Source organism: Stenella coeruleoalba (genome assembly GCF_951394435.1).
Source record: "Stenella coeruleoalba genome assembly, chromosome: 1".
NCBI classification, from domain to species: Eukaryota; Metazoa; Chordata; class Mammalia; order Artiodactyla; family Delphinidae; genus Stenella; species Stenella coeruleoalba.
Window position 1 is genome coordinate 112,392,952 of NC_137169.1, and position 6,699 is coordinate 112,399,650.

Genomic DNA, 6,699 nt, shown 5'->3' on the forward strand with positions numbered 1-6,699 from the left:
CAATAGGGGGCAGACTGTTAGTATTCCCGTTTTAAGTGAGGCAGCTGAGACCCAGAGAGAAGAGAGGTTTACCTGAAGTCACCCAGCTCACTCCAGGACTCCTGATTCCCAGAAAACACTGTGGCAACTCAGAATAGTGTGGGAGGACCCAGGAGGGCTTTACAGAGGAAGGGGTCCTTTTGTGGGGAGGGCATGGAACATTTCTATCAGGTAGAAATGAGGAGAAATACCATCCCAGGTAGGGCATAGAGTCTAAACTGAAAGTTGAGGAAAGGCAGGGTCCAAGTGGACTGGGCGGAGCCTTCCCAGGCTGAAGGGATGAGAGGAGGTCTAGAACACCAGTCAGGGAGTTTGAAATTAATTCCACAGGCACTGGGGAGCCAGGGGGGATTTTTGAGCAGAGCAGTGATGTGAGAACTGAGATTTTCTACTGACTCACTGCTGTCTTTCAGTTTCCACTTCTCTTTCCCTCTACTTATATGTCTCTCTCAGCTGCCCCCTGCCCCTCCAGGGCCAGAGGTAACTGGTTAAGTCATTTTCCTTTTCTATGTCACCACCCTGACGGCTGATCAGGGAGTAGGAGGGGGAGGGGCTGAGCCAGGACCCTTTGTCTCTTAGCCTCCCCAGCACCTCAGTGACCCCTACCCAGGGAGGGGCGGAGGAAACAAGACTTAGAAGGTAGTTGAGAGGGGAAGGTGCCTCCTGCCCTCCCCCACCCTAAATTGACTCTGAGGTGCTGGCCTCCCCTCCCCCTCTGGGGCCAGGCCTCAGTCCCTTACAATCCTTGGGCTGATTCTCCGTGCTTAGTACCAGTCAGTGCCAGCTGGCAGCTCTCACCGGAGACTGAGGTGGCACGAATATGGGGAAGGGGGGAGGAAGTGGGCAAGGGCCCAAGGGGAATAGGGGCCAGGATTCGAAGAGGTGGTAGTCATAAGCTGGGTGGCCAAAATGGGGGTCGTATGGGAGGAAGAAAGGGCTAGACTGAGGAGTCTGGGGGTTTCCAGGGGAATAGAGGATGTGTCAGGCCCCTTACTCTGGCCCTCCTGTCCCTGGCAAACCTAATCCTCTCCCCACCACCTACTTTCCTCTACATCTACCCCCTTAAGCTGCCCCTAGCTAATTCTCCTTGGTCCCTTTAAGAGCTGCCTGGGAACTGGGGCACTGGAGGGGGCTGGCAGGGCCCCCACCCCTCCCCCTGCCCTGCCTGCCTCTGCTCCGCCCCCTGCCCGGTACAGACTCTGCTGGAAGTCTTGGACGCCTGGGTTAGGGTCTCCACTGCTGGGCTGGGGGTAAGGCTTCAAAGTGGTGGGGAAGGGGGACCGTGGTCCCTGGGGTGGGATGGGGTGGCGTGGGATGTCAGTTTCCTAGCCCTATGGACACAGAATATCTGTGTGCCAACTTCAATGGATAATGTAGGGGGCCCTCTGAGTGGTCCTCCGGCCTCGGACTGGGGGAAGGGTAGCCCCAGGTATTTGAGGGACAGAGCCTAGGGGGCAGGATGCCTGGGTATCCTCACCCTTCACTCCCCCATCTTATTTTCCTGGGACCCTCATTTGCTAACCTCCATCCAGCCATTTCCTGCTCTTCCTGAAATTAAAGACATAGGGCCCTGACGCCGCCTTCCCACAGATGGGGAAACTGAGGCTAAGCAAACCAGAGTAAATGGAATTGTGTGTGCCTCAGCAGGAGAAATGGAGATTAGGCTGTAGAAAGGTTCTCCTTTCTCTACCCCAGTGAACTAGACACAGGGGACTTGGGAGTCCAGCGTACCCCAGCAAACTTCTAACTACAGCCACAGTCCCCACCGGAGACTAAGCCCCTGCTCCCTCGTCAAGACAACTTAGCTCCTGCCTGCAAGTTTTGATTTCCATATGTCAAAGCCAGGAGAGGTTCCCCGAAGCCCAGCTGGGTAACCTGGAACGAAGTGGAGCTGGGGGCGGGGGCTGTAGGCCCCCCCTACTTTACTCCCTTTTCAGAAATGGAAATGTAGTCCCTTCCAGTTCTGCCACAGAGACTGTGAGCAATTCCCCTAAAAGGGAAAGAGATGGGGGCCAAGGACACCGCCGGGTGTAAAGTCGTTCTGCAGTCCAACCTGCCCTAGCCCAGTTTCCTCTAATCCCTGCCACCTTGATTCCAAATCATTTCTTCCCCTCCTGCCGTGTGTCCCAGTCCTGAGGAAGAAGAGCCTGTAGGCCCCCTCTGAGTTCCCAAGGGCCTCGGGCTGAGGGCACACAGGATGGCATGTCAGGAAGTGGGGGAAAGTGGTAGCAGCTCTGCTCAGTCCACTTCTGCTTTCACCACAGACGCTTCTTGCCCTGCCCCGGACAGATATGCTCACCCATCACCCCAACCCAGACCTAATCTAAAGGGGAACCAGGTTTGGCCTGTGAAACTCTCTGCCCTGGGCCGGCACCAGCACACTCACTTCCTTCTTCCTAAAAATACTCAGTCTAGAGATAAGCCAAGCTGCTTCCAGGTAGGCTGGAAAGCCATCCTTTTACCTATGTGAATCAGAGAGGGCAAGTGCCCTGCTTATGATCACACAGCAAGTTATAGGTATGCAGGCCTGGGATCCAGGGCTCTATTTTTGTTTTAATTTTTAAAAATTTTATTTATTTATTTATGCGGTACACGGGCCTCTCACTGTTGTGGCCTCTCCCGTTGCGGAGCACAGGCTCCGGAAGCGCAGGCTCAGAGGCCATGGCTCATGGGCCCAGCCGCTCCGTGGCAGGTGGGATCTTCCCGGACCGGGGCACGAACCCACGTCCCCTGCATCGGCAGGCAGACTCTCAACCACTGCACCACCAGGGAAGCCCCGGATCCAGGGCTCTTGCTCCCCAGTCCCATGGTACCTTTTCTCACAGTCTTCCCACAGGCGGAGAGAGGCCAACCTGGAAGAGGCTTTTTGTTTTCCATTTCTTTTTTCCTTTTTGTTTTTTTTTGGCCACAGGGCATGTGGGATCTTAGTTCCCCTGCCAGGGATCGAGTCCACACCCCCTGCAGCGGAAGCATGGAGTCTTAACCACTAGACCACCAGGGAAGTCCCCTGGAAGGGGCTTTTTCAACTCCTCATTTTACCAGTGAAGAAGTTGAGGCCAAGGGGGAACAGGAGGGAACTCTGGTAAACAGTGGCTCAGGATCAGGCCTGGAAAAGGACACCAGGCCCAGCTCCCAAAGCTTCCACCCAGACCCCTGCTTGCCTCACAGATGGGAAAGGATCCAGCTCAGGCTTGTCTCTTTTTAGCCCTATCTCATCTGGACCTCTGGAAAGTCCTTTCTGAAGTCTTCCCTCAATCCCTCCTCTTATAGCACAAACTTTCTCCTAATAGGTCTCAGGGTGTTAGCCAAAGAAGACTTCTGGCATCTTCTTGGTAAAGTGGCTTAGTAAGAAATGGCAGAACCTGAACCTGGCAATGGAGCCCTTGCCATGCAAGCCAGGATAATATTAATAGAAGAGGGCTTCTTGGGCTTCTTGACAGAGACCCTGTCTCTTGGCTTCTTTGCATAGATATTTGTGGGTTCATTTGCATCCTCATTGGCAAACTCAAAAATTTGCCTGGGGTCAGGCAGACCAGCATCCAGGTGTGACCCCCTTACTTATACACAGTTCCCGAGAGAATGGGGAAAACACAGAGAAACCGACCATAAAGGAGAAATGGCCCCACCTGACCCCCTGAACTCAGCTGGGGAACATCTGCACTGGGGTGCCTGCCTGACGGTGGGCAAGGGAGCTGAGCAAGGACCCCCAGGGGTTAGTGTGCCCCCTCCTGCCTCCCCCCACATCCGGAGCCCTGCCTCCTCCACACATGTGGATCCAGGAGCCGCAGAAGGTGGGGCGCAGGGGGACACTGGGAAGGAGGAGGAAGAATATGGGGAGATTCTAGTCCCTCCCACTTAGAGATGCAGTTGCCATGGTGACTGAGGACGAGTGAGGCGGGATGGGATTGGGGATGGGGGGTGGGGGTGTGGCAGGGCCGAAGGCACTGGGAGACAGGAAGCCTGGCATTCCAGGGGGAGGGAAACACGGAGGCCGCTCCAAGCTCCAGGTAAGGGAGCGGGAGAGCTGACAGTTCAGAAAGGAGGGGGCGGGCCATTGTCTGGCGCTCGCTCTGCCCTGAGGAGGGGACAGAGAGAGGGGGTCGGGCCATTGTGTTCAGGACTCAGCTCAGTCTTCCAGCACTAGTCAGACGGAAGGAGGAAACCTAGCAGGCACTGGGTAAGGGGTTAGGGGGGACTGGGCTGGGTGGGCGGCAAGAAGGCTGGGAGACTGGGGATGGGAAGAGGTGGGGGGGATGCTGGGGGAGTAGAGGTTTGACGATATCGCTAGTGCCTTAGACACAGTAGGCACTTAATAATTATAAGTTGATTTGACTTGCTTGTGATTGTAACAAGAGGGTAACGAAGGGCAGGGCAGGTGGGGCTAAGAAGGAGAGCCAGGAAGCTGATGTTCCCTAGGACTGTGCCCTTCTGGGGCTGTCCCTGATGCCAGAAGGGAGAGGTGGGTGGGGGGGAAACTGGACCAGCTGGGTCATTGGCAAAGCCAGGAGTGGCTTCTCTCCTGGCTTCAGGAGCCCCTCCCTCAGTGAGGTATCCATGCTCGCTCAGGGTGCAGAAGAGACGGAGTCCCTGGGGTGAGCATGGGGTAAGTGTGGGAGTGACATCCCCATCTCCCTTCCCACCTCCATCCCCACATCTACATCTCTATCCTGGGCTGAAAGCTGGCCAGAAAGGGGCTACTATTTGATGTGGTCTAGGGGCCGTGGGGGAGGAGTCCCCACTGGGGGGGTCAGGGTTGAACTCAGCATTGTTGTCATGGGGGTCCCCAGGCTGGGCCCCAGGGCTGGGAGAGAAAGGAGTTGGGGAGCTCCCACAGTGGAGCTATGAAATGGCACGGCCCCTACAGCCTGGTCCTTGAACCTCTGACCCCTTCCTGCCACCACCCCACCTGAACTGCTGCCTGACTCCAACCTCAGCCAGGACACTTCGCCTCCCTGGCCTTGGTTTCCTGGTTTGTACAGTGAGGGGGTGGGACCCTGTCAGCTCTGAGCATTCTTGATATTTTGGGCAGGACCTGCTACACCATTTGCAGGGCCCAGTGCGAAATGAAAGTGTGGAGCTCCTGGAACAAGATCAAGACTTTCAAGACGGCAGCAGCTGGGCATTAGACCGAGCGTGGGGACCTGTGTGACTGCGCAGGTCACATGCCCAGGAAGCCAGCCCTGGCTGTGGGCTCTGCAGGCTGCAGCAAGGGAGATGGCAGTGTAACTTGGGATCTGACTCCTGAGGCTCTGGTGCAAGACAAGCAGTGGTAGCGGCAGGGTGCCCTTCCTCCCCACCAGGCTCCTCCAGGGAGCTAGACCAGAAAGCCCTTGTGGAGACAGGGGGTGGGACCTGTACCTGATGGCCTTTCTTCAGAGAGGTTTCTGTTTCCTCTTGAGTCAGGAATCACCCTAGAGGCACTGTTTCTTAGCCCATAGGAGCTAGAACTTGCCACCCCCCACCCTACACACTTGCCTTCTCCATGCAAGTGGCTCAGAGCTGAGTTTCCCCGACTAGGGCAGGAGTAGGACTCCTGAGAGACAGTGTAGCTAAGGGAGTCACTCTGGTATGAGGCAGATATGAGTTTAACTTGGCTTCTGGCTGTGTAACCTCCTTTGCCTCACTTTCTGTCATCTTTAAAATGGGATTATGGTGGTACCTAGCTAAAATTGTTGGGTAGACCAAAGCCTGATAATGCAGACTTCATATCCACTGGAGAGGCTGGCGAAAGGGAGACTTGTTGCCAGAAGGAGAATTCCTGGGTCTCTGGAGAAGGAGGAACTCGGCTCAGGGCATTGAATCTAACACTTCCAGAGAGGTGGGAATAGGGCAAGGACTGGGAGGGTGGGGCTGGAACCTCCTTCCCCAAGCCCCACCCACCCTATCAGAGCTCCTCCCAGAGACCCAGAAAAGACGATCTGTTCAAGCAGAGAGGTCCCAGAGCAGGTTAGGCTCTGAGGTGGGGTCTGGGTGGGAGTTTCCCTTGATTCTGAGAGTCTACAAAATGTTCTCTGGGTGGCTTAGACCATGGCTTCTCCCAAGGATCTGGCAACAAGACTCCATGAGAGTCTGGGGAAGTCTTAGGTAAGTCTTGATAGAAACAGTTGTCAGGAGGGGTTGGGCTGAGGCCAGCCCTCAGGGAAATGGAGGGAAAATGGGAGCAGAAGGAAAGGAAAGAAGGCTGAGCAGACTGATAAGGAATTCTTCTAAGGAGAAGCCTAGGCTGTCCCATCACCCTGTAGGCTTTGCTGTGGCAAGAGGGACGGAAGTTACCCTACAGGAAGGACTTCCTGACCATGAGGAATGTGCATTTAAGGAGGAGATGGGTTATTTATCGGAGTCGGATTAGCCCTGGGGTGTCTGTGCTCTTTAACCAGCAGTCAGCGGGGCTCAGGCTGAGTGGGCAGGAAACTACCCACTTTATAGGTCGTGAAGCCCTTGGTGCTAGATGCCTCATTAACCCTGGATTATGAGGTTCCCCCTGGAGCCTTCAGGGAGGGGGTGAGCAGCCATCATCAGGCGTTCGGGTGCCCCAGAAGTATGTTCAAGCTCAGATGGGAAATTTTCTGGGTTTCCCACTGGCCTGATGCTGCCATTAGAGTGTTGGAGATAAGACTACAGAAGGAATTTCCACACCAAAGCCATGGATAAGAGCTTAAT